Source organism: Dermacentor silvarum, chromosome 1, assembly GCF_013339745.2.
Source record: "Dermacentor silvarum isolate Dsil-2018 chromosome 1, BIME_Dsil_1.4, whole genome shotgun sequence".
Lineage (NCBI taxonomy): Eukaryota > Metazoa > Arthropoda > Arachnida > Ixodida > Ixodidae > Dermacentor > Dermacentor silvarum.
This window is the reverse complement of record NC_051154.1, coordinates 419,039,939-419,066,114: the sequence shown is the minus strand read 5'-3', so window position 1 is coordinate 419,066,114 and position 26,176 is coordinate 419,039,939.

Below are 26,176 nucleotides of genomic sequence, written 5' to 3'. Positions count from 1 at the left end.
TCATCATCATCATCATCATCCTGTGCTGTTAAAGTCTTTTCTTGAAGTTGTCGGTTTCTCCGACGTAGACATAGCGACAGTTCGCACATGGAATGACGTACACCACACCTGGGAACTTGTCCTTTTCCAAAGGGTATATTACAAGCACGAGCTCGTGCCTGAGTTTCCGAGAGGGAACGTGCGCAGCCTGCACGTCATATGAGCGCAGAACTCGTGCAAGGGCCTCGCTTACGCCTGGCACGTATGGTATCGCAGCCCGTTTTTGGGTGGGGGGGGGGGGGTCTACTGCACGAGCCAGCGGGCGCCCTACTGAGTCAATCAAGTGCTCAGAGTAACCACAAGCCGTCAATTCCCGCCGCACAAGTGCATTGTCCGCTACGCAGTCTTCCGCTGCAGTGCACACATTTTTCACCCGCCGAAGAAGAGAGCTGACAACATACCTCTTTTGCGAAGCAGGATGCACCAATGGGGTGGCGACCAGCGTGAGTCTGCTTACTAAACACTTTGAACAATAAATTTTGGCCGTGTTGCACAAGGGTGTCTAAGAATGGCAGCTGACCTTCAGATTCCACTTCTACGGTCAACTTAATTGCTATTTTCATGCTGTTCAGGTGAGCCGTGAAAAGGTCAAGGTTCTGTCGTTGGGAAACGCTTAAACAGTCGTATACTTGCCCTGAAGAAGACCTTCGGTGTCGGTGTAAACGAGGACAGCGCCCTAGGTTTGATAGCCTCCATTGTTAGCGACTGTGACCGAAATCGACGCCCCCATCGCCGCTCCCTGGACTTGCCGATAAAATGTTTTTTTTTGGAACGTGAAGTATGTGCTTGAAAGGCAAAACTTCACTAGCCTAGTTAGATCATGCACCTCGAGGGGGGATCTGTCAGGCAACGTCGGGTCCTTGTCCAGGGCGGCGACGCAAGCATCCACGGTCAAGTCTATCGGTAGGCTCGTAAACAGTGATACCACGTCAAAAGAGACTCAAACTTCGGTGAGGTCGACTCTTGTCCCTTTAACATTTTCAACGAAGTCGTACGTGTTGCGTATATGGCTAGCCCTTTTGCCAACCAGTGGCGATATCACCCTTTGAAGAAAATTTCGCAGCTTGTGGAGCGGCGAACGTGTGAAGTCCACTGTGGGGCGTGGGGGAACATCGGTCTTGTGTGCCTTCGGCAGGCCATATACAGCTGGAGCTGATCCATTGTGGCAGAGTAATGTGTAATACAGCTGCTTGTGTTGCGGTGGAACCATATGGAATATGTCGGCCAGCAGTTTTTGCAGGGCCCCCTGAAGTCTGGGTGTCGGGTCTCTTGCAGTGTCGGCGTACGTTTGAACATCACTCAATAGCAAGCGCATTTCTTCGATGTATTTGCTCCTGTCTAGAAGGACGGTGGCGTTGCCCTTGTCGGCGGGTAGTACGACAATATCCGGGTTCTCCTGCAGCCTCTTGACGGCCTCGCGTTCCTTTTTCGACAAGGTGTCCACCGCGGGTTGGGCGTGCAACTTCGACAAGACGTTTACAACACGTGAGCGAGCCTCGTCCTGGCGGGATTGGTCGACCAAATTCACAGCACGCTAAGCGGCGCAACTTATTTTTTTCGTGTCTGTTGCAGGTCCCATGTTGAAGTTGAGCGCGAGATTTACAACTGCCATCACGGGGCCGTCAGGCTTGCATGAGGACAGGTTGTACACCGCGTTCTTGGGGGCGCCTGGCAAACATGCTGTGCGGCGCTGCTTCAGCCTTTCCAATTTTTTGTAGTGGCATTGCTCATTTTTCCGAGCGCGTAGATTGACTTGAAAATTAGCATGCAATTGTATGAGTGCTAGCTCTTCTGGGCAGTGAGTCTCAAGCCGCCGTTGAGAAAAGAACGCGTCATTCTTAAGTCTTCGTACCAGGTCCTTGCAATCCTTGCTATCCTTGCAATCCAGATGCCGTTCCGCCTTGAAAACCACGCTTTGTCCAAATCTCGTCGACACGGGTCTGTGAAGACTCAGCGAGTACGGGATCAAGCTCTGGGACTTGCAGGCAAGGTTGACATCAGATGCCCGTTGAATGCCAGAATGCGCATAGTCAGTCAGACGAACCAGCGAATTTCAATGATAACTTGCGGGCCGTACGTCTGTCGCGAATGGATGAAGTCAACCGTATGACGGAAGCCCATCTGGTCGGCATGATGCATACTTAAAAGGAAGAGATCGAGACACCGGCTAAAAAAGGTTTAAATATATTTAAAAATAAATTAGCGTTTCGGCTCCCCCACGGGAGCCTCGTTTACAATGAAACATGTGGCAGAGCTTGGCCCATTTTTATCTGCGGCTTGAGACATGACCAATGCATTTGGCATACATGAACGGCAGATTTCCTTCGTTGCGATTAAGAGTGTGCGCCATGGTTTGGACGATTAAGGATTCAAGATAAAGACGCGCAGAATGATTTCGTTCCCTGGCGATTTGTCCGCGAGATTTGTCCCAGTTAATCGAGTGTGACCAGTTAATCGGTCTACAACCTGTCCTCATGCAAGCCTGACGGCCCCGTGATGGCAGTTGTAAATCTCGCGCTCAACTTCAACATGGGACCTGCAACAGACACGAAAAAAATAATTTGCGCCGCTTAACGTGCTGTGAATTTGGTCGACCAATCCCGCCAGGACGAGGCTCGCTGACGTGTTGTAAACGTCTTGTCGAAGTTGCACGCCCAACCCGCGGTGGACACCTTGTCGAAAAAGGAACGCGAGGCCGTCAAGAGGCTGCAGGAGAACCCGGATATTGTCGTACTACCCGCCGACAAGGGCAACGCCACCGTCCTTCTAGACAGGAGCAAATACATCGAAGAAATGCGCTTGCTATTGAGTGATGTTCAAACGTACGCCGACACTGCAAGAGACCCGACACCCAGACTTCAGGGGGCCCTGCAAAAACTGCTGGCCGACATATTCCATATGGTTCCACCGCAACACAAGCAGCTGTATTACACATTACTCTGCCACAATGGATCAGCTCCAGCTGTATATGGCCTGCCGAAGGCACACAAGACCGATGTTCCCCTACGCCCACAGTGGACTTCACACGTTCGCCGCTCCACAAGCTGCGAAATTTTCTTCAAAGGGTGATATCGCCACTGGTTGGCAAAAGGGCTAGCCATATACGCAACACGTACAACTTCGTTGAAAATGTTAAAGGGACAAGAGTCGACCTCACCGAAGTTTGAGTCTCTTTTGACGTGGTATCACTGTTTACGAGCCTACCGATAGACTTGACCGTGGATGCTTGCGTCGCCGCCCTGGACAAGGACCCGACGTTGCCTGACAGATCCCCCATCGAGGTGCATGATCTAACTAGGCTAGTAAAGTTTTGCCTTTCAAACACATACTTCACGTTCCAAAAAAACATTTTATCGGCAAGTCCAGGGAGCGGCAATGGGGGCGTCGATTTCGGTCACCGTCGCTAACAATGGAGGCTATCAAAGCTAGGGCGCTGTCCTCGTTTACACCGACACCAAAGGTCTTCTTCAGGCAAGTCGACGACTGTTTCAGTGTTTTGCAACGACAGAACCTTGACCTTTTCACGGCTCACCTGAACAGCATGAAAACAGCAATTAAGTTCACCGTAGAAGTGGAATCTGAAGGCCAGCTGCCATTCTTGGACACCCTTTTGCAACGCGAAGGACAAAATCTGTTGTTCAAAGTGTTTAGCAAGCAGACTCACACTGGTCGCTACCTCAACTACCGCATACCGCACACTACCGCTTTCGCTACAACGCACTCGTAATCGCAACGAAGGAAATGTGCCGTCCATGTAAGCCAAGTGCCTTGGTCATATCTTGAGCCGCTCATAAAAAGGGCGCAAGCTCTGCCGCATGTTTCATTGTGAACAAGGCTCCCGTGGGGGAGCCGGAACGTTAATGTATTTTTAAATATATTTAAACCTTTTTTTTTGTCGGTGCCTCGATCTCTTCCTTTTAAGTACCCTTTTACAATGCGTGCGTATATCCCTGTGCACTGTTAATGGCGTTGCAGAATACGTTACGGGAGAAATGACTAACCGATAAAAAATGTGCGTTTCTGTCCTCAAGACCAACCTTTGTGTTTTTTTTCAAATTTATTCAAAGAATACACATCCTAATTGCATATACACGCATATTGAGAAGGACGTATCAAGATAATTCTACGTGGTCGGGATCTCCTTCGAAAGTAAAATACACGAAATAAGATCGTTGCGATCGAATCCGATAATTCAATTTATCAACGTAAGTGAGCAAAAGGATAAATATGTATGTTCTTATTTGCAAGCAATTATAAATATAGGTAATTTAGGTTAAGTCTGTTTATTTATTTACACATGTACCTACATCGCCCTCTAGAGGCATTGTTATGGGGGGTTTGCTATCCAAAATACATAAATGACATCATGCAATACAATATGCAACAGTTTAACAGCATCCGATATATGGTACGAATACATAGACAGGACAATTGCCTTTGACATCAAAAACAGCGGAAACAAAACGCTGTCAACACATGCTCTTTTAAAAATTCAGGAAAGACAGCGAGTGGGGACGCAACAATCTGCCCTGGGAGGCTATTCCCCTCATGTATTGTTCTAGCGAAAAATGCATTTCCAAAAGTGTTTGTTCGGCACATATATTCGCGTACTTTCAAAGCACGGTCCCTTCGTGATGAAATGTAGCTAGCTGACTTTATGTAATTATGCTCATTGATCCCTGTTTTGTCATGTACTATGTTATAGAAGAGACATAATCTGAGATATTTACGCCTTGATGACAGTAAGGGCCATCCCAATGCGTTGACAATTTCGCTTCAGCTTCTCGTGAAGTTGTAATTGCCCGTCACAAACCGGGCGACACGTTTCTGGAGACGCTCCAGTTCATCGATATTTACTTTACTTGCTGGGTCCTAGGCGGTGCAGGCGTATTCCAATATTGGGCGTACATTTTATACCTATAGAGTTTCCTTAAGAACAGAAGGTGCTTTCCTGAAATTATGTCGTAGAAAGTTTAAAACGCGGCTGGCTTTTGCCGTTACCCTATGAACATGGTCATTCCAGGACAGTGTGCTGTTAATGACGACCCCTAAGTACGTACATTCCGTAACACGTAGTGGGGTCTGTTCCATGCAGTAATCTGTAAGTAGGGGCTGCTTTTTTTTCTTAAACCTAACGACACTGCACTTTGACACGTTAAGCTTCATTTTCCATTTGCTACACCACGCTAATACTGAGTCGAGGTCTTCCTCCAGTTGTTCCGAATCCTTTGTACATTTAATATCGCGATATATGCAGCAGTCATCTGCATACAACCTGACATGACTGGTCACACACTCAGCAAGATCATTGATATAAATTAAAAAAAGAAGCGGTCCCAGAACGGAGCCTTGTGACACGCCCGATAAGACAGATACATGTGATAATGACGCGCCATCAAGAACGGTGCATTGTTTTCGGCATGAAAGATAGGCTTGTAAGCATTCAAGTGTGTTAGCCGATATGTTAAGGCACAATAATTTTAGCAAAAGGAGCGAGTGGGTTACAGTGTGAAAGCCTTGCTGAAATCGAGGAAAATACAAACCATTTGGCCACCAGAATTTAACGTTGCAGCGATTTCATGTGTAAATTCTATTAGTTGCGTGTCACAGGAAAATCATTTTCTAAAACTATGCTGTGTAGGACAAAACAAGTTGTTAGCCTGAAGGTGGCTCATTAAATTTGTATAAATAATCTGCTCAAGGGTTTTACAGGACACGCATGTTAAAGAAATCGGCCGATAAGTACAAGTGCTCGCTTTGTCACCATTATTGTAGATGGGAATGACATTAGCTCGTTTCTAATCATCAGGTAATGCCCCTTGCGATAAAGATTTTCGGAACACAGCTGTCAGAAACGGGCTAATGGAAGCAGCGCAGTTTTTGAGAATGAAGTTCGAAACCTTATCTGGACCTGACGCTGAAGTTGCTGTAAGGTTCTTTAAAAGCTATGCAACACCCTGCTCAGAAACCTCTAACTCAGCCATTTCCGATAACGCTCCTATATTGTATGTTGCAGTTTGAACAGCTGACGACACTGAAAACACCGTTTGAAAATACCGGTTTAAACAATCAGCTTTTCTCGCATTATCGGAAATGTATTTATTACCATCAATTATATCTGGTATAGCGCCGTGAGATTTAGTCTTTCTTTTAGCGTATTTCCAGACAAGCTTAGGGTTAGTTTTCACTTTATTACTGAGGTTACTATAATATGCACCCTCTGCCTCTCGCAAAACTTTGGCTATCTTCTTTCCAAGTTTTTTCATCTGTATGTACGCTCCAGCGTCTGTCGTCTGGAAATTTTACGGTATAGACGATCTCTTGTAGTTCGAATTGCCTTGTTCAGCCAAGGCTTATCATCTAGGTGTTTGGCAGATAGGATTCGCGATGGGGCGAAAGTTTGTGTTAGCGATAACAGTTTTGCATTCAGTACATTCCACATAGTGTCCATGTCAGAACACAAACCTAATTCTTGAAACTCGGAAAACTGAGCGTCAAGATTCCTTGAAATGGAGGCATAGTCCCCTCTTTCATAAAAAAACACTTTGCGTGGCGCTGAGCTTGTTGTTGTGCCACAGCACAACACATATTAACATCATGATCACTAATTCCCATCACTGTAACAACAGAAGAAGCAAGGCTTTGATCATTGCAAATGAATAAGTCTAACACATTTGCTCTAGTACTGCAGACCCTCGTAGGGACAGTCACGATCTGATATAGCTGGTTAACATTCGCGATTTCTAAAAGGCCAAGGCTTTCATTGACCACGGACCCGAGCACACGGGGGTTGGACCCTCCCACGCTTAGCCGTGCGTGGCTTAGCCGTGTCTTGGGAAAAGGGGATCCTGGAGGTTGAGCTAATGCCGGGTGTTTGGACCTTTAAGGCCCCCCGGCGGAGGCAACACACCTCTTTGGCCTCTGCTTCACATAGACGGCACCTCTAGACTGACCCACCTGGAGGACATCGGCAGTCACCTTTTCCTGTCCTTATCTCCATGCTCTTTTTCTTTATACCTCTCTTTAATTACTGTCCTGTCTTCTCTTATCTTATATTTACTTCCTATCTTTGTCGGTGGCAAGGGTTAACCTTGTGTGGCTAACCTGTCTTGGTTATGTCGTATGTGGTTATAGCAGCGGTGTACAGCTGGCGTTGGCAGGACTTATCTTACAGGAGCTCCTGTCAAGTCCCCTTGTTGGGCTCGGTGGTGGGCGGCTGGCATCGCGGCCGAAATTAAGTAAGGATTTATGGCATTAGCTGCATTCCCCAAACTACCTGATCGTCCTCTTTTTAAAAGAGGACGCACCGAGGAAACAATGACATTTTTTGTCCAAAGTAAAGAAATCTTTCCCCGCTACCATGTAATACATAGCGAAAACCCCGAAAAGACTGTCCGAACCGTTTCCCCATTTGTCGTTGCTAAGTGTCTCACCGACTCACTGGGCCCCGGCTACAAAGTCACAAAAATGGCTAGCGGTGACCTCTTGCTTGAGGTTCGCGACAAGCTTCAGTACGGAAATACCTCAAAGCTCGTGACATTTGGTGACATCCCAGTCACAGTGACAGCACATCGATCAATGAATACATCCAGAGGAGTTGTTTCAGACGAAGATCTCTTAAGCTTGAGTGAAGAAGAGCTTCTAGATGGCTGGAAGGACCAGAATGTAATCAAAGTGCAGCGAATAATCATCAAGCGTGAAAACAAAGAAATCCCAAGAAAGCACTTGATACTCACCTTTGCAACGAGTGTACTGCCAGATTCTCTTGAAACCGGCTACACAAAGACACGAGTAAGGGCATACATACCCAACCCACGTAGATGCTTTAAGTGCCAACGATTCGGTCATGGCTCGCAAAACTGCCGAGGCCGACTGACCTGTGCGAAATGTGGACACAATGAACACAACTCTGACAACTGTACTGGTACACTCCACTGTCCTAACTGTGACGGTGAACATGCAGCATACTCACGAGCATGTCCCACGTGGAAAAAGGAAAAGGAAATTATAACTATGAAGATCAAAGAGAACATTTCTTTCCAGGAAGCACGGAAGCGTGTTTCATTCCTTCATACCTCAGGGTATGCTGATGCGGCGCGTAAGGGGGCAACGCCGCAGCAGACTTCGGCATTTGCCCGGCCCACAAAGAGTGTGGCCACGGTCGTGCCACCAGCCCCCTTGGTGACAGCAGCCAGCGCTGCTTCACCTTCCTTGAAGCAGAGCCCGTCAACCTCTGGGTTGGCAGGCTCCAAGGCCCCGTCTCATGAGGCGAGGCCTTCACGACGTACACACCGCTCACAAGAGCGGACGTCCAGCGCCTCGCAAGAGGCAATGGACGTTACCCCTAGCCAGCCGGCGCAGCCAGCGCCGAAGGACCGCCGCGAGTCGCAGGACCGCGGCAAGAAAGACAAACCCCGCATTACGGGGCCCGGAAAGGGCCCTGTAAGCTAATCTACATTGTTTTTCTCGTCTTAGCCACACAGCACATATTCCTTTTAACATGGATACTGCAATTATACACTGGAACGTCAGAGGTCTTTTCCGGAACCTTGATGATGTTAAAGAACTTTTACATAAGTTTAATCCAAAGGTGCTGTGTGTGCAAGAGACACACCTTAAATCTACACACACAAACTTTCTCCGTCAATATGCCATTTTCCGGAGAGACCGAGATGACGCGGTGGCGTCGTCCGGTGGTGTAGCTATAATAGTCGACAGAGGAGTGGCCTGTCGGCAACTACTCCTCCGAACGCCCCTTGAGGCTGTTGCTATCCAAACAGTGCTGTTTGACAAAGTGGTGACCATTTCCTCTGTATACACCCCCCCGAATTACCAGCTCTCTAGGGCACCATTTCAGAGCTTTATAGATGAGCTTCCCCATCCTTATGTAGTCGTCGGAGACCTAAACGCGCATAGTACACTGTGGGGCGACTCTCGTTGTGATGCGAGAGGACGGTTAATAGAAAACTTCCTATTCTCCTCAAGTGCCTGCTTGCTGAACAAGAAGGAACCAACATACTACAGCACTACACACAAAATATTTTCCTCCATAGATCTTAGTATAGTGTCCGGCACACTTGTGCCGTACCTGGAGTGGGAAGTCATTAATAACCCGTATGGTAGTGAGCACTTTCCTATCTCTTTAAACCTTACAAAGCAGGCTGAATGCCGTACATACGTCCCTCGATGGAAAGTCGATTCAGCTGACTGGACGCAGTTTCGTCAAATAACACATTTGCCCTGGGACGATATCCGTGCACTTGGCATTGACGATGCAGTAGCATACTTCACAGCTTTTGTTATTGATGCTGCATCAATATGCATTCCTCCAACAAACGGGTCACCTTCGAAACGGCGTATACCATGGTGGAATGAGGAGTGTAAGGAAGCGCGGAAGAAGCAGAACAAGGCTTGGAATCTCCTACGTAACTCCCCCACCACAGAAAACCTAATTAATTTCAAACGGATTAAGTCACAAGGAAGAAGAACACGCCGTCGTGCGAAACGGGAAAGTTGGCAGAAATACATCAGTAGCATCAATTCTTATACAGACGAAAGAAAAGCATGGAACAGAGTAAACAAATTAAAAGGCCGACAAACTCATCCTCTGCCGCTAGTAAATATCCAGGGAGGTACCCTCACAGATCAAGCTGATTATCTAGGTGCACACTTCGAACATGTTTCCAGTTCATCCCACTATTCCGACACATTCTTAAGATATCAACGACAAGCAGAGCGACTGCCCTTAGATCGGAAAAGCACACGAAACGAACCTTACAATCGCCCGTTTAGCATGGCTGAATTTCAGGCTGCACTGAAATGTTGCAACAAGTCTGCACCAGGAGCCGATGGAATAGTGTATGACATGATTAGACGCTTAAACCCTGAAACTCACAAAACACTCCTGTCGCTTTTTAATGCCATGTGGTCTACAGGTCACATTCCGTCCGCTTGGAAACAAGCCATCGTAATCCCAATTCTCAAGGAGAAGAAGGACCCTTCTTTAACCATCAGCTACAGACCCATAGCGTTGACAAGCTGTTTGTGCAAGCTCTTTGAAAAAATGGTAAACCGACGCTTGATTAATTATCTTGAAAATAACAAAATACTAGATCCTCTGCAATGTGCATTCAGAGAAGGTAGATCTACTATAGACCATCTTGTCCGTATGGAGGCGAACATCCGGGATGCCTTCATACACAAACAATTCTTCCTATCAGTATTTCTTAACATGGAGAAGGCCTACGATACTGCGTGGCGCTTTGGAATTCTCCGAGATTTGTCTGGAATGGGTATCCGCGGTAACTTGCTGAGCTTTATCGAAAATTATCTTTACAATAGAACATTTCGTGTAAGAGTTGGCAACGTCCTATCACGGTCATTCCAAGGTCGATCCACATAGGTCGCGAAGCTTCGGGCGAAAAGCGGTTCAGAACCAATTGTCACCGACATCAGCTAGGGTGGTTATGGGAGCAGCGATTGAAGCGCGGCTATGTTTGGAGGGAATAAACACTGGGAAAGAAAAAAAGCATTTTTAAATTAAAGCGAGACGCAGTTAGATTCATTCAACGAAAATAAAATTCCTAATTCATTTTATATATGCATGGCGAGAAAAGATACAACTGTATTTTACTAGATCATTATCAATATATACCTTTTTTCAGGGCCCACCGTGAGAGCGCCCATCGATAGCGGCGGGCGTTGACGCCGCTATCACTTGCAATGCAATGCAGCTCTTGGAATGCGTGGAAAGACGCGCTCGCAAAGTTCACATGTTGCAATACGCCCCCCTCGCATGTTGTGTTGTTTTGCATGTCGACGTTTGTCTGCATTAGGTGACGCGGGTAGTTTTATTGTTTCTTAACCTGTGCAGTGAAAAGTTGTGAGTTGCGACTGTCAGATACTTGTTTACTTTAGTTGTTTTCGTGCAACAGCGCTGGCTGACGGGCTTGGCGTCCGACGAAAGGACGAGCACTCTACGCAATCTTCGCCCAAAGTGTTCGTCGGCCTCCAAAGAAAGTATGTTCTGTGCAGCGATGCGATTTCGACACGCGTACGGCTGATCGTTTCCGGCATCGCTTTTCGCGCTGAAAACTCGGAACGCTCAAGAAGTCGAATGGCGGGGCATTTGAATATACAGCTCTAATGCCAGGCCTCCGAAAACAAATTTCGCGCCTATGAGAACAAAATGACGTCACTTCTGTTTTTGACGGATATGACGTCAAATTATTTTTTCTTCCGCCGGAAGTGTTCCCTCCTCACACAGATGGCGCTAAGCCCCATGAACCGCCGGTAAGCAACCATGTTTTGAACGTATGGGCTTCTATGGAAGCTTCGCTACCAGGTATATTTACCTTGGTCATTCACTCAGGAGACAGGTGTACCTCAAAGTGGGGTACTCATCTGTACTCTCTTCATTATCAAAATGAATTCTTTGCATACCGTTATACCGCGCACAATGTTTTATTCGATATATGTGGACGATGTGCAGATTGGATTTAAGTCTTGTAATCTAGCAATCTGCGAGCGACAAGTACAGATTTGCCTAAACAAACTGTGTAAGTGGGCGGATGAGAATGGCTTTAGTCTAAACCCACAGAAAAGTACCTGCATGCTTTTTTCAAACAAGAGAGGAATATTACCGGATCCCAATATTTCTCTGAATGGAGAACGTCTATCTGTAAGCTCTCAGCATAAATTTTTACGTATAATCTTAGATTCTAAACTCACTTTTATCTCTCACCTGAAACATCTTAAAGAGATATGTCTCAAAACAATGAATCTACTGAAGCTTCTGTCACGCACATCCTGGGGAAGTAACAGGCGATGCCTCTTGAACTTGTATAAGAGTCTGATACGATCGCGCCTTGACTACGGTGCCGTAGTTTATCACTCTGCTGCGCCTAGTGCTTTAAAGATTCTTGATCCTGTTCACCATCTGGGTATCCGCCTGGCTACAGGTGCCTTCTGGACTAGTCCTGTAAACAGCCTATATGTTGAGTCCAATGAATGGTGCCTACATCTCCAAAGGACATACCTAGCTTTCGCGTACTTCCTGAAGGTAGAATCAAATGTTGAACACCCATGTCACTCAATTACTTAGGACGAATCCACTGCCAGGCTTTCTCGTAACCGCCCAGCTTTGAGGACTCCTCTGTTTCTGCGTTTGGAAGCAATGGCAGAGGAAACGGGTGTCCCATTGAGAGAAAGCTTACTAATGGCTCCCACTGGCTTTCCACTACCCTGGGAATGGCAGACCATCGAGTGTGACATCTCTTTTCTACAATTATCAACACATGCACCTGAAGCGCATATACGTTCTCACTTCCTCGAACTTCAAGCGAAGTACTGGTGCGAAGAATTTTACACAGATGCTTCAAAGTCTTCGTCCGGTGTGGCTTATGCAGCTCTGGGAGTATCGTTTTTAAAATCGGGTGCATTAAATCCACACACTAGTATATTCACTGCAGAAGCATTCGCCATACTCACGGCCGTAAAACATATAAAGGAGACACATACTACTAAAGCTATTGTGTTCACGGATTCATTGAGCGTCGTTAGAGGCTTAATGAGCTTACAAAAACTTAAGAACCCTGTTTTTAATGAACTGTACTCATTGCTATGTACAGCGTACATGTGCCACCAAGTCATTGTTCTTTGCTGGGTACCGGGCCACAGAGGCATAGTAGGCAATGTAGCTGCCGACGAAAATGCTACGTCAGTAGGCTATAGTGATACTGATATAAATATGCCCATAGGAGTCACAGACCTCAAACCCTTTATACCACATCAGTTGAGGAAGCATTGGCAAAGCCAGTGGGATACCGAAGTATTAAATAAGCTGCACATCATAAAACCAAAATTAGGGAACTGGATATCTGAGAGAACAGCAAGACACAAAGAAGTGCTTCTTTGTAGATTAAGGATAGGGCATACTTACGGCACTCACTCTTTCCTACTGAATGGAAGCGATCCTCCGACATGTACAAAGTGTGGCGATAGTCTTACAGTGCTCCATGTTCTTCTTGAGTGCCCCGAGGTAGAAGCAGAGAGGAAAAAGTACTTCGGTTTCGCATATCGTCACCACTTACCTTTACACTCAGCATTTTTTCTCAGCAATGAACCGCTTTTTGATTAAGGATAGGGCATACTTACGGCACTCACTATTTCCTACTGAATGGAAGCGATCCTCCGACATGTACAAAGTGTGGCGATAGTCTTACAGTGCTCCATGTTCTTCTTGAGAGCCCCGAGGTAGAAGCAGAGAGGAAAAAGTACTTCGGTTTCGCATATCGTCACCACTTACCTTTACACTCAGCATTTTTTCTGAGCAATGAACCGCTTTTTGATTTTAAAACAGTATTAAAATTTTTAGCCGAAACCGACATCTTAAAAGTCATTTGGCCCGGATACTTGTAGCACGACCTCCTCATGGAGGCTGCAGCTGCAATACAGGCATATTTGTAAGCACGTGCCTACCAGCCCTTTCCCCCAAGGGCTCTGTGAGGTACTAGTGCTACTGTCACCTCCACGACATGCTAAGTATTCGTCATCGCACATATTTTATTATCATAGTGCACGTCACAAATCTTTGCGACCATTTTAGTATATTTATATCCTCAGTATTTTAGAGCGATTCATTTTAGGCCCCTTTACAGCCACATTTATCCACCATTCTTAACTGATTTCATCATTTATTAACAGACCATTCATTACTCATCACTACGTGCATGGCGCTCTTTGGCCATATCTGGCCCTTGCGCCAATAAAAACTACACATCAATCAATCAAGGCTTTCATTGCTGGGTTTCCAGTTAACTACGGACAAATTTGCACAAATGAAAGTCTTAGTTTACAGCATTTCTTCTACAATGGGCCCTATTCTGTCGGCAACATTGCGCACCAACCCCGCCATTGTGTGTGCCCACCTCCTTGCCATAACCACATGCCTGTTCCCAGTAGTTACGTGCTGCCTCAAACGGAAACTAGTCCCGAAAGAAGTACAAGTGCTGTCAGCCAGCAATTCAGCAATAGTGGAGCGACTGCAGGCAAGTGTGCAAACAGTAAAATCATATTTGAGACAAGTGCGTCTATTTGAAAAACTGGGTGAGTGTTCTCGTGCTGGTCGGAGAAGCACCATGGAAATAATCAAGGTGAATAGAGGATTTGAAGAAACAAGCTACCGTATCAGTTGCATTCCTGTGGCATCACCCTCTACAAAGCCTGCAAGTTCCAGAAAAGAAACCCACTGCTTAAGAAAGCAGCGTTATCGTTCTTGGTAGATGTCATGAAAATTTTAGAAAAAATGGCCGTAGTTCTGATGCTCTCCTTCCATCCGACGCCGTTTAATGTTAGCCATGGTCCGGAAAGCTGCTGACAAAAGCAGCGAGCAACGAAGAGAGAATTCCGTTGTGGACGAAGTGGAGTGCTTAAAATGGTGTACAAAAGTGAACACGGCGAGAGGCCCCCCCATAACAAAGTGTCTAGACCCCTCAAGGAGCGCGGTATCGTTTAACTGCAAGTACAAAGCAGGCGGCTTTGAGGTGCTGCAAAAAATTTTGTTAAAAGAAAAGGCCATGTTCACGATGGAGAAGTTCAAGCCGGTGTCATTCAATTCGAGGAAACAAAAATAAAGCTGTGGCATCGGCATTTTCCGCGTCCCAAGACACGAGAAGCTTCGAAATACGTGGGTTCTGGCAATAGGCAGTGACAAATGGCCGCCGTAAGACCCCGATAGAATCTTCGAAGTTCACTTGTGTTGTCATGGAAAAATTCAACGACGATTACGATACTCCCTAATGTGAAACTTCAGCGCAGCCCTGTACGTGTTTTCATTTCGCGACATATTGGCTGGCGCGGACAATCTGTCTCGTGCGGCACGCAGCAAAGGAAGCGAAGTGTGGCGCAACTGCCTCGCTAAGCTGGAGATTGCGAGAATCAGCGTGTTGGTGACGCGTGGGCGCGATTCACAACAGCCGCAGCAGACAGACCTCCCAGGCGACACGCGCTACTCTGGCGCCATCTCGTAGTCATCGTCGCCACACTGCGCTTTTCCTCTCACGCTTTCGCCATACCCTCCTCCTCGGCTTTCCTCCATGCGGCTTTCATCCCCCGCTGCCCTCGCTCACTTGGTTACGCCGACGCCGACGCTTGCCGCAGGAATGGCCGCTCTGAAACGTCGCGCACTTAATCCTTGGATGACCTCAACCACGAAACACCCCATTGAAGGCAGAGAAAGACGAGAACGACTTCCTTGAAGTATTCATCATGGTAAAGGCACACAAACCTGAAGCTCCACTTCGAGCCATAGTGTTTGAGGATGGAACTTGGCAGTGCCTTGTCAGCCGGCACTTACAATGTAAGTGCTCGTGTCCTGGTGACCAATGAGCCTTCTGCTATAAGCATTAGTTCAGAGATTGTCACATGCATAGAAGGCATGAGTCCCAAAGTGTAAAATGGTCTTTGGATCAGTATAGAAACATTGTATTATTTAGTTTTTCGTCGTGGCCTGTTTCGAGCGAGCCGGGCAAAAATTGAACAGATCGGTGAAATTGAATGTGCAAATGCCACAGGCATAACTGTTATTAGAATTGTTATTAGAAATTGTTAGAATTGTTGTAGTTCTGTTTGAGTTGTACGGTTTTACAGTTCGACGGTAAATTCTACACACAGAAAAAATGGTATTTGTGTTGGTTCGGCTGTTGCACCTGTTCTATGCGACATTTTCTTACCTGTTTTTGGCAACCACGTTCAGTCATGCAGACTGCAGGACCCACATGACTAAAGCACCCACATGTTGTGTAAATATGTAGCTATTGTATGAGTTTTGGTTTTGTTCTCAAAGGGCCTTCGTATGAGATGATCAGACACATATTTGACAATGTCTTCAGTGTTTTTTTTTCAACGAAAGCGATGGCCTAAAATGAGCGTTTGAACTGCTAGCAAACGGTGAGCTTCTGGTTCTAAATATTAGACTGCGATTGAAACAACACCGTATTTGATGGGAATACAGTCCAAGGCCAGAGAAGGCACTACCATCTTTTTCGGAGGACAGAATCTAAGTTAGTACCACGAGATATTTTAATCAATTGTCTTAATTCATCCTAAAACTATTATTCACGTGGTCATGCCACTTCAGGTAGCTTTCGTAATCAGTTCATCCGGCTTAAGGAAGCGGGCTAACCATCAAAATTGATTTCAGCTGTTTGGGAAGCGGTGATGCAGAAGATTAAATGACCTGAGGCGAACGGCACTCCGGGAAAAACGAAGAATAATGCTCATGTGATTTCCTATATTCACCGGGTATTCCATAACATTGAGAGGATCGCGTCAAAGCAGAATTTTGAAGTGGTGTTTTCGGATCAGTATAAATTGTCAAAGCTGTGTACTATAACGAATAAAGAACCACGGCACTCTGCACAATGAATCACAGGACTCGGTGCACAAAATGTACTTCCATTCTTGTCTGCAGGATTGCCGTGAGCTGTGGCCAGCGGTACATAGGACAGACTGGCAGGTGCATTTGAAGGTGGGCAACAGTGCTGGAGGCTTTTAGCACAGAACGCTAAGCGATGGGGGGAGGGGGGGGGTGCGCCGCTTTTTCAGATCGGACAGTTTTTGCACAATGCAAGGAACAATACTAAGCGTGAAATTGGTGAAAGCTTTTTTATCAAAGAAGCCGGAGACAGTTGAATCAGCAAGCCATCTATTTTACTCAGTGACACTGAGATCGACTATCTCAAAGGTTCATTAAGAATATTGCTTTTCTCCGTGTTCTTGTTGGTCATGCACTAGCTTCATCTGTTTACCTGTACGGGAGGTGTTACCTTCATGCTGATGTCATTTCTTGTGGATACACTGGATGGCTGTTTTTATGGCTTTTTGTTGAGTTTCGTTCTGGTCCTGAAGCTCGCCTGCGCGCACAAATGATGTTAGACTAAGTGAAATGTTGTGTTTTAAGGTAGATATGATTTTCCTGCAAGCTGGCGTGGAAGATTGCGTGTGGAAATGTGATATGGCTCTGCACACACACAAAGAAGTGATGTAATATGGCACTACAAGGATACAAGGACTTAACACAATGAACAAACAGGAGCACTGTACTGCAACCTAGCTTATTGCTGGGTTACAACGTATGCGCCGACCACTTCAGCGAAGAGAACTGTAGAGTTTTGACCACTCATACGAGCTAACAGCCATCATGCTGCACGAAAGCTCATGCTTGACAAGTCTTCACTCTGCACTAAAAGTAAGAGAAAAACAAAAAAGGGGGAACAAAGGCGATTGAACCGTACCATCTGACATTGCCGTGTTAGATGCATAGAAACCTTTTTGCTTTGTCAGATAATGCGACCGACTGTAAACTGGTGCACTTCTCCTTCCGCTTTGAAATCTCATCTGCTATTATAATTTCATGTGTCAGCTTGTTTCTTTCCCTGCACACCACTTCCATCGCTTTCAGTTTCGGCTCGCAGCCGCAATCCCTACAATGGAAGGCAAGGTGGCCGGTATCCTTTCTAAAGCAGTGGGAATTATGCTCTGTGAGCCTTGTGTTCAGACATCTACCTGTCTGGCCAAGGTACACCTTATGCCACTGCAGTGGAACCGAATAAAGAACCCGCTCCGCGCAGGAGACGTACGGCGCCTTGTGCTTGATGGCACAAACATTCGTTGGTTTCTTCTGTGTGTTTACTTTTTTGCAGAGTGCGGACAACCACACCGGTTCTGAGAATAGCACGTCGGCACCAACCTTACAACCTATTTCACGAAGGTTGTGCTAAACAGTGTGCACGTAGGGAATGACCACTAGGCTTTGAATGTGTGTGCGTCCGTCATGGTCCAAGGCTACGTGAGTGCTCCTGGAACACTTCAGCAGAGCTTCCGCTACTGAGGCAAGAAGGGCCGAAGGATACCCTGAATTTCAAGACGGCGTGCCTGGTTGCAGAAGCTACCGGCACATCCGTGTTCACAATATTTCACAAGCGTGGTATGAAAGCATGAGCGCGCTATCGCTCTCTTCACTAGCTTCAAATGGGCCGAATGGAAAAAAGGAGAGGCTTGTTTCCCCTTGGTTCATAACACCAGCAGACATGGTTGGCATAGCAATACAAACCAAAGCCTAAAAATTTGATAAACTTGTCCCTGGGGACCTCGTGTGTCACAGCCAGAGAATGAAGGCAAACCGAAAACACAGCGAGAGCTTTACAAACAGAATTTGCAAAACCTGCTTCGTCATATTGTAGGAAAACTAAAAAAAATCATCGACGTACCTACAGACATGGGCAATATTTAGACCGTCAAATCTCTCTTTATATTTCTTGTCTCGTACAGAAAGGTAGAGATCACTCGAAACAGGATAACTTTTTTCAAAGCCATTAATTTACTTTGTGTACAGGAACATCCCTGAGAGATTTCACGTCAATCCGAGCATTTTTGACGTGTTCTTACTCTGTGCGCCATTGGACATTTCCGGTACCATCGCTCGGTCACGTCACCGCCAACAAAGCCGGATTTTCGCGTAATCGGGCATATAATGTTGTCGCATTAAAATTCTACGGTTTTACCCTGCCACAACTCAGATCCGATTACGAGGCACGCCGTGGTAAGGGACTCCAGAATAATTTTTACAACCAGGGTGTCTTCAGCGGGCAACAAATGAACGGTAAACAGGCGTTTTTCAATTTCCCCCTATCGAAATATGGTTGCCGCGGCCGCGATTTTATCCCACGACCTCGTGCTTAGCAGCGCCACGGCATAGCCGCCACGACGGGTGCTAAAGAGCAACGCCAGCTACAACTGTCACGACCGAATTACATGCACACTACGGACCGCCTTCGTAAGCATTACCACTGCATGCATGACCTCAACTGACTCTGAGGCAGCTAATAGGTGTCTAAGCTACTGCTATCGCAGTAAGAAGCTAGAATGCATTGAAGTAAGCCAGGCATGCCGATACACAGTGGAATGCGGACCATTGCACCAGATGTAGTGAAAAAAGCGACCGCTTGAAAAACGGCAAGTTTTATTACTTGGACCTCTTTCGAGACAGGGCCCTGTCACATAACTTCTCTCAGTGAGCATGGCTAGAGTTAATCCGTGCCTAATATCTTTACTTAGGCGTGACAAAACATTTTACGGGACCTTTTAAAGGAGCTGCCGACCCGTTACTCACAGTACTATAACCCCTGAAATCCTTGACAGTCCAACAAATATTTACGTCATATTTCTATCCTAAGATTCAAAACAATAGACAGGAACCTGAGAAACACCTGTCAAAATGTTGTCACTCATGCCATTTTCGCGGAAACGTTTACAGGGACAAATTGGCAGGAAGCCCTCGACAAATGAGTATTGAATAGCAGGAGAAAAGCCACGAAAACAATCCATGAATTTCTTGGCTGCCCTAGCCGGCGTTTCCACATTCCAGTGCGCCGCCTACGACCTGAATTGCCACTCTCGACATCGTTTCCTCATTTATCAAGTCATGTTGCGGCCGTATTTTGAGCTGATAAGCGAGGCTATAGCAGGTCTGTGGAACAGCCAGAATAGACAAGATGCTGAATTCGACAGTATAGGGAATAATGTCCAAACTATTACCCCTGTAATCAATCTTGCGAACTGGTGCTGAATATTGGTGAGATACTCTGCTCTGTTTGATAAAGCGAAACCCGGCAATAGAGCATGTCCACCAGAAGAAAAGTCAAATTTGTTGACTCCACAGCATCTAAATCTAGTTTCACCGGACGGGACAAATTCCAGATTCACTCTGCAGGCGAGCGTGACAGAGCAAAGCTCCAACAAATTGCGCTGCCAGAGCATCGTCTGCGGCGCTCTCATATGTGGCGTGATTGGGCGGCACTGATCGACATGAATGTTCGTCCACCGATTCAGCCAGTGATCCAACCCGTTATGTGACACCCGCTTTAGGTCATGCATTGTCACACACTACAGGCAGCGACAACTTGAACGTTTCAAGCGGTTCTCTTCAAGTGGTTCTTCCATAAAATTACTGAGGCATTTTATATTTACATTTGAATACGGAAATCGCAGATGGCCGTAGGAAAGCTTCGTAGAGTCAGGCCTGCACTCCATGATCTAGGAGGCGTAGCCGAAAGCTGGCCATGGGGCCAATATTTGACTACAGGCTTTTATATCAGCACCACGCAAATATGAAGCAACATTCGCTTCATGTCCGCACCATTGTCACTGACATGGTAAATAAATTAGGGCTGTCCACTCGGAATAAAAAAAAGCGGTAGAACCCAACTCACAATGACTGTCGATGGTAATGCGTTTAGCATTAAATGAAAATAGCGACACAACGTATTGCCACCGTAGCAACGAGTTAGGTAGGGGACGTGCACTGCCGCTTTTGCTCTTCCTAAGAACCCTCCTCGCAATCTCCGAAATGCATGGCGCGTGCTGAGAAACGCGTCATGCCGAAGTCCGTGCTTCACATCTTGCGCGATCTATAGTGGCACGTCTAAGAAGTCCCCCCGTTGCCTCCGAGACGAGAAACGTGGTGAGCCTTCGAACGTTTACAATTGTCCCCTCGCTTGCCGCACACACTCAGTGAAGCATGCTGGCGAGAGGTTCATTGGAAAGCGCCCGTCGGGTTGCCGTGCTCGACGAACCCTTGCGACATGGGTTTGATTCTTCTGAGCATCGTATAAATTTAAGGGATCTTTTTCGTCATTGTAGAGCGGAACGTTCCCAGGGGCACATACCTAGTTGCCAAAGTTGACGTTAAAGACTTTTACTAAAGAGCGGTGCACATCTCATACCCAGTGCTCCAAGCCGCCGTTAAAAAGTTTCTTCCAACAGCGGTACCTGCACCGTCCTGCACGTGCAGTGGCCCATGTCGGCGCGAAAGAGGCTCGTGATGATGATGATATTTAGTGTTTTGTGACGCAAGGGCCGAATGTGGCCAAAGAGCGCCAAGACAATGAATGGTATGTTAGCCATGCTCGGTGAGTTCTCATGATAGCATGCTATGTGGCTGTAAAGGGGCCTAAGAACAAATCGCGGTATATAAGCGTAAAACATGCATAGAATAGAATTATGGTAGTGACGAATGTCTGAGAAGTGGTCATGGTGCTAAAATTAAGGATATAAAAGTAGCACGACGCCTACCGAAGGCCTTTGTGGACAAAGACCACGAGGCATGTGCTTTATTTGATAAGATACTGAAGCAGCGGCCTCTGCAGAGAGGCCGTGCTACACTTCACCTGGACAGATAACAAGGAAATTATGTATGTCCTTTAAAAACGCGAGAAGTGATTGATATTTAAAAAGAGGTTCATTGCCCAAAAACATAGAAGGATGTAACGGGAGATTTTGCCGTGATGGTAATGGAAAACGTATTTTCCTCTCAGGCTCCAGTTCAGGGCACTGTAAGAGGACATGAAGTACACTGAGTGGCTTACTACATTCATCACAGACATGCCGATCGCCACCAAACAATAAGTATTCGTGTGTACTCTCTGTGTCCTATCCTGAGTCTGCAAATTGTAACCTGTGTGCGGCGTGTCTTCGATTCTGGTGGCCAATGAGCGAGATGAGGCTTGATAGTGTGTAATTTGTTGCTCGTTTCTCTGTCCCACAGACGTTGCCAGTAGGCCCTGACCTTTTTCTTGATAAAGGGCTTTAGGTCCATTACAGGGATGGCTATGGGTGAAGTGGCAGCGTCTGTATGAACGGATGTGGCTAGCTTGTCGGCCAACTCATTCCCTTCGATCTCGCGGTGCCCTGGCACCCAGCAGAGCACAGTTTGCTGCTTGGATACATAAGCGGTGGAAATCGTAGAATAAAGAGCTATTATTACGGGGTTTCTGTGCCTACTTAGAGTTTTTAAACATTTCAACACGCTCAAAGAGTCGGTATAAATGACTGCCTAACTGCTTGATGTGTTTAACCGCCGCCAGGATGGCGTAGGCCTCCGCTGTAAAGATGGTTGTGTTTGGGTGTAGAACTCCCGCAACCGAAAAGGATGGACCGACCGCCGCGTAACACACGCCAGCGTGTGACTTTGAAGCGTCAGTAAAATATTCCGGGCAAGAGTATTTGCGCTGCAATTCGAGGAAGTGCAGGCAGATATGTACGACCGGCGCATGCTTTGTAACCTCAATGAAGGACAGATCACAGTCAATCAGCTGCCACTGCCATGGCGGCAGCTGTACGGGAGGGGGCATGACATCGTGCTCGTGGAGTGACACATCCATTCCTTCGCCAAGACATCTTACTCGCAGTGCGTAGGGCTTTCTAACGGAAGGGCGGTTCTGAAAGGTTTGGGCACTGGACAGATCATGTATAGTTGTGTAGGTAGGGTGCGTATTGTTTCAGTTCACTTTTAGGAAATATTCAAAGGATAAGTACGTTCTCTGCAGATGGAGCGACCATTCATTTGATTCAGCGTAGAGGCTTTCTACGGGGCTTGTTCTGAAATCACCCGTAGAAAGGCGGATGCCCAGATGGTGGACAGGGTCTAACATCTTCAAGGCGCTCGGCGTCGCGGAGTGATATATAATGGAACCGTAGTCTATACGTGATCGAATGAGGCTCTTATAGAGCTTCAATAGGCATCTTGTGTCACTACCCCACGTAGTGCGAGACAACACTTTCAGGATGTTCATTGCTTTCATGCACTTGTTTCTTAAATACTATAGATTTGGGATAAATGTTAGCTTCGCGTCCAGAATTACGCCTAGGAATTTGTGTTCAGTTGTTACAGGTGGACCCTCACCCTGCATCTCAATGTTGGGATCAGGATGGAGACCTCTCTTTCTGGAGAAGAGGACGCATGTGGACTTTTGTGGGTTAAGCCGAAACCCATTCTCGTCTGCCCACTTAGACAGTTTGTTCAGACCAAGCTGAACCTGCGGCTCACAGATTGCAAGGTTACATGAGGTGAACCATATCTGTACATCGTTGACATATACTGAATAAAATATGTTGCGTGGGATGTAAAGACGCAGAGAGTTCATTTTTATGATAAAGAGGGTGCAACTAAGCACACCACCCTGTGGTACTCCAGTTTAATGCACATATGCTCTTGATAGGGCATTACCCACATGAACACGGAATCTGTGGTTGGACAGGTAACTTTCAATGATGTTCAACATATTGCCACGTATTCCAAAGTGTGCGAGGTCTCTCAGTATCGCGAATCGCCACGTGGTGTCGTATGCTTTTTCCATATCGCGGACAGCACAGACAGGAAGAATTGCTTGTGGACAAAAGCCTCACGAATCTGAGCCTCTAGGCGTAACAGATGGTCAGTGGTGGATCGACCATGGCGAAACCCACACTGGTATGGGTCAAGCGGCTTGTTTGATTCTAGGAAATGTATCAGACTGCAGTTTGTCATCTTCTCGAATGCTTTGCAGATGCAGCTTGTTAGAGCGATGGGCCGATAACTCGATACGGACGATGGATACTTGCCCTGCTTCAGGATAGGGATCACTATGGCCCCTTTCCAGGCAGAGGGGATCTCGCCGAGGTTCATATAGAGTTATACAGACACAGAAGGGTTTTCTTTGTTTCAGAGGGCAGGTTCTTCAACATTTCATATAATATGCGGTCAGAGCCTGGGGCAGATTGGTTGCAACAGGTGAATGATGCATGCACCTCTGCTAGAGAGAAAGGTAAGTTATAAGGCTCGTTCCCGGTGGTCTTTCGGTCTAGTTTTTGTTTTTCTATTGCTGTTTTGTATTTTATAAATGCTGGAGAATAGTGTGATGAACTGGACACATGTTCAAAATGTACACCCAGGTGGTTCGCTTGGTCCTCCAGGCTATCTCCCTGCGTGTGTACCAGAGGAGGTGGATCTGTTTGTCGTCCTCTGACTCTATTGACCCTGTTCCATATCTTGGCCTCATCCGTGTACGGGTTGATACTTGATAAAAATGTTTGCCAGCTATCTCTCCTGACTTGTCTGCGTGTTCTCCTACCTTGGGACTTGATTTTCTTGAAATTGACAAGGTTTTCAGCAGTAGGAGAAACGCGAAGCTGCGTCCATGCTTTGTTTTGCTGCCTACGCACGTTCCGGCATTGTTCATTCCACCACGGAACACGGCGTTTGCTTTCTTATAAAGCCCACTTGTTTGGGGGATACACTTAGAAGCTGCATCAATTATAAAGTTGGAAAAATACTCGACGGCACCATCAATTCCTAGCGAAGATATGTCTGTCCACGAGATCGTACTGGTAAGTGTTTGAATTTTCTCCCAGTCCGCTGCATCGACCTTCCACCGGGGAGCGTGTGGTGGAGATTCGTATTGTCTTGGTGCTCTCAGCAGTATTGGGAAATGGTCGCTGCCGTAATGGTTTTTATAACTTCCCATTCGAGTTCAAGAAATATGGATGGCGAAGCTATGCTGAGATCTATAGAGGAAAAAGTTTTCTTTGCAAGACAATATGTAGGTTCTTTTTTGTTTAGCAGACACGCACCGGATGAGAAAAGAAAGTCTTGAATTAGACGGCCTCGCGCATCGATGGGAGAGTCGCCCCACAGACTGCTGTGCGCATTGAAATCGCCACGAACAACATAAGGTTCTTGCAATTCGTTCATAAATGACTGAAATTCATGTTTGTGCAATTGGTAATGTGGGGGTATGTAAAGCGAGCAAATGGTGATGAGTCTGTTTAGGAGAAGAAGTCGAACTGCCACTGCTTCGAGGGGAGGTTGTAGCTGCAAACGTTCGCATGTATGCTTTTGTGAATTACAATGGCAACACCGCCTGATGATGCCAAAGCATCAAGATCTTTACGAAACGTAACATACTGTCGGAGAAAGTTTGTATGTGTCTATTTTAAATGAGCTTCCTGTACACACAGCACTTTTGGATTGTGTTCGTGGAGAAGTTCTTGCACATCATCGAGGTTCCTAAGAAGGCCTCTGACGTTCCATTGTATGATTTGGGTATCCATAATGAAAGTAATTTGGTGCTGTGTGTACTAAGAAAGGAAGTATTGCTTTAGATTACAGAGCCCTTTTCAGGCCCCGTAACTCGGGATTTGTCCTTTCTGAAGCGGTCGAGGGAACCTCGCCGCTCCTTAGGCGCTTGGTGCGCCGTCGGGGTGGGCGTAGTGTCCATTGCTTCTTGTGAGGCGCCGTACACGCGCTCTTGCGAGCGAGAAGTTTCGCGAGAAAGTCTCTCCGCGAAGGACGAGACATTTGCGCCCACCAGCCCGGAGGTCGATGGGGCTGCCTTTGGGCCTGAGCTGCGCCGGCTGCTGCCAGCGCTAGCAGGGGCCGGTGAGGGTGAGGCAGCCTTGACTGCTCCCACCGCGGAAGCTGCTGGCGGGCCTGCTGGTTCGCTACGCGTAGCGCAGGCTGCCACCGAGGACTGTTGTGATGCCGGCAACCCTAGGGTAACCGGGCCTGTTTGCTGGTTAGGTGGAGTAGACTTAGCTCCTTCCACCCTGGGGGCAGGAGCCACAAGCGACAGCTCGCTGCGCGCGTGCTGAGCTGGTGGCAGTAGCCGCTGCGACGCTGCCACTTGACGCGCCGCACCAGCATAAGTGGTAGTGTGGAATGGTGAGCACCTTTTGCGTGCTTCCCTGAACGATGTTTTCACGGACTTTCAGTGTTAGAATTTCTTTTTCTTTTTTCCAGCTTGGACAGGACCGAGAATATGCTGGATGGTCACCATAGCAATTAACGCAGTGAGGTGTGGCCTGACAATTGTCTGAGGCATGTATTCCACACTTAGCACTCCACACTTAGCATTTAGCTTAGCATTCCACACTTAGCTTGTATTCCACACTTAGCACAGGTGAGTCGACCCCGGCAGCTCTGCGAGCCATGGCCGAATCTTTGGCATTGGTAGCATCGCCTTGTATTTGGGATGTACAGTCTTATGGCTATCTTTGTGTAGCCTGTTTCAATACTTTGTGGCAAAACGCTCACTTCGAAGGTAAGTATCAGGTGTTTCGTGGGAATTTCTTTGTTGTCCCGTCTCATAACGATGCGCTGCACATTCGTGACGTTCTGCTCCTTCCATCCTCCCAACAACTCGGTTTCAGATAGGTCGATGAGGTCTGCTTCAGATACTACCCCCCGTACTGTGTTCATGGAGCGATGCGGTGAAACGGTAACTGGGACATAACCAAAAGTAACAAGCTTGCCGAGTCTGTT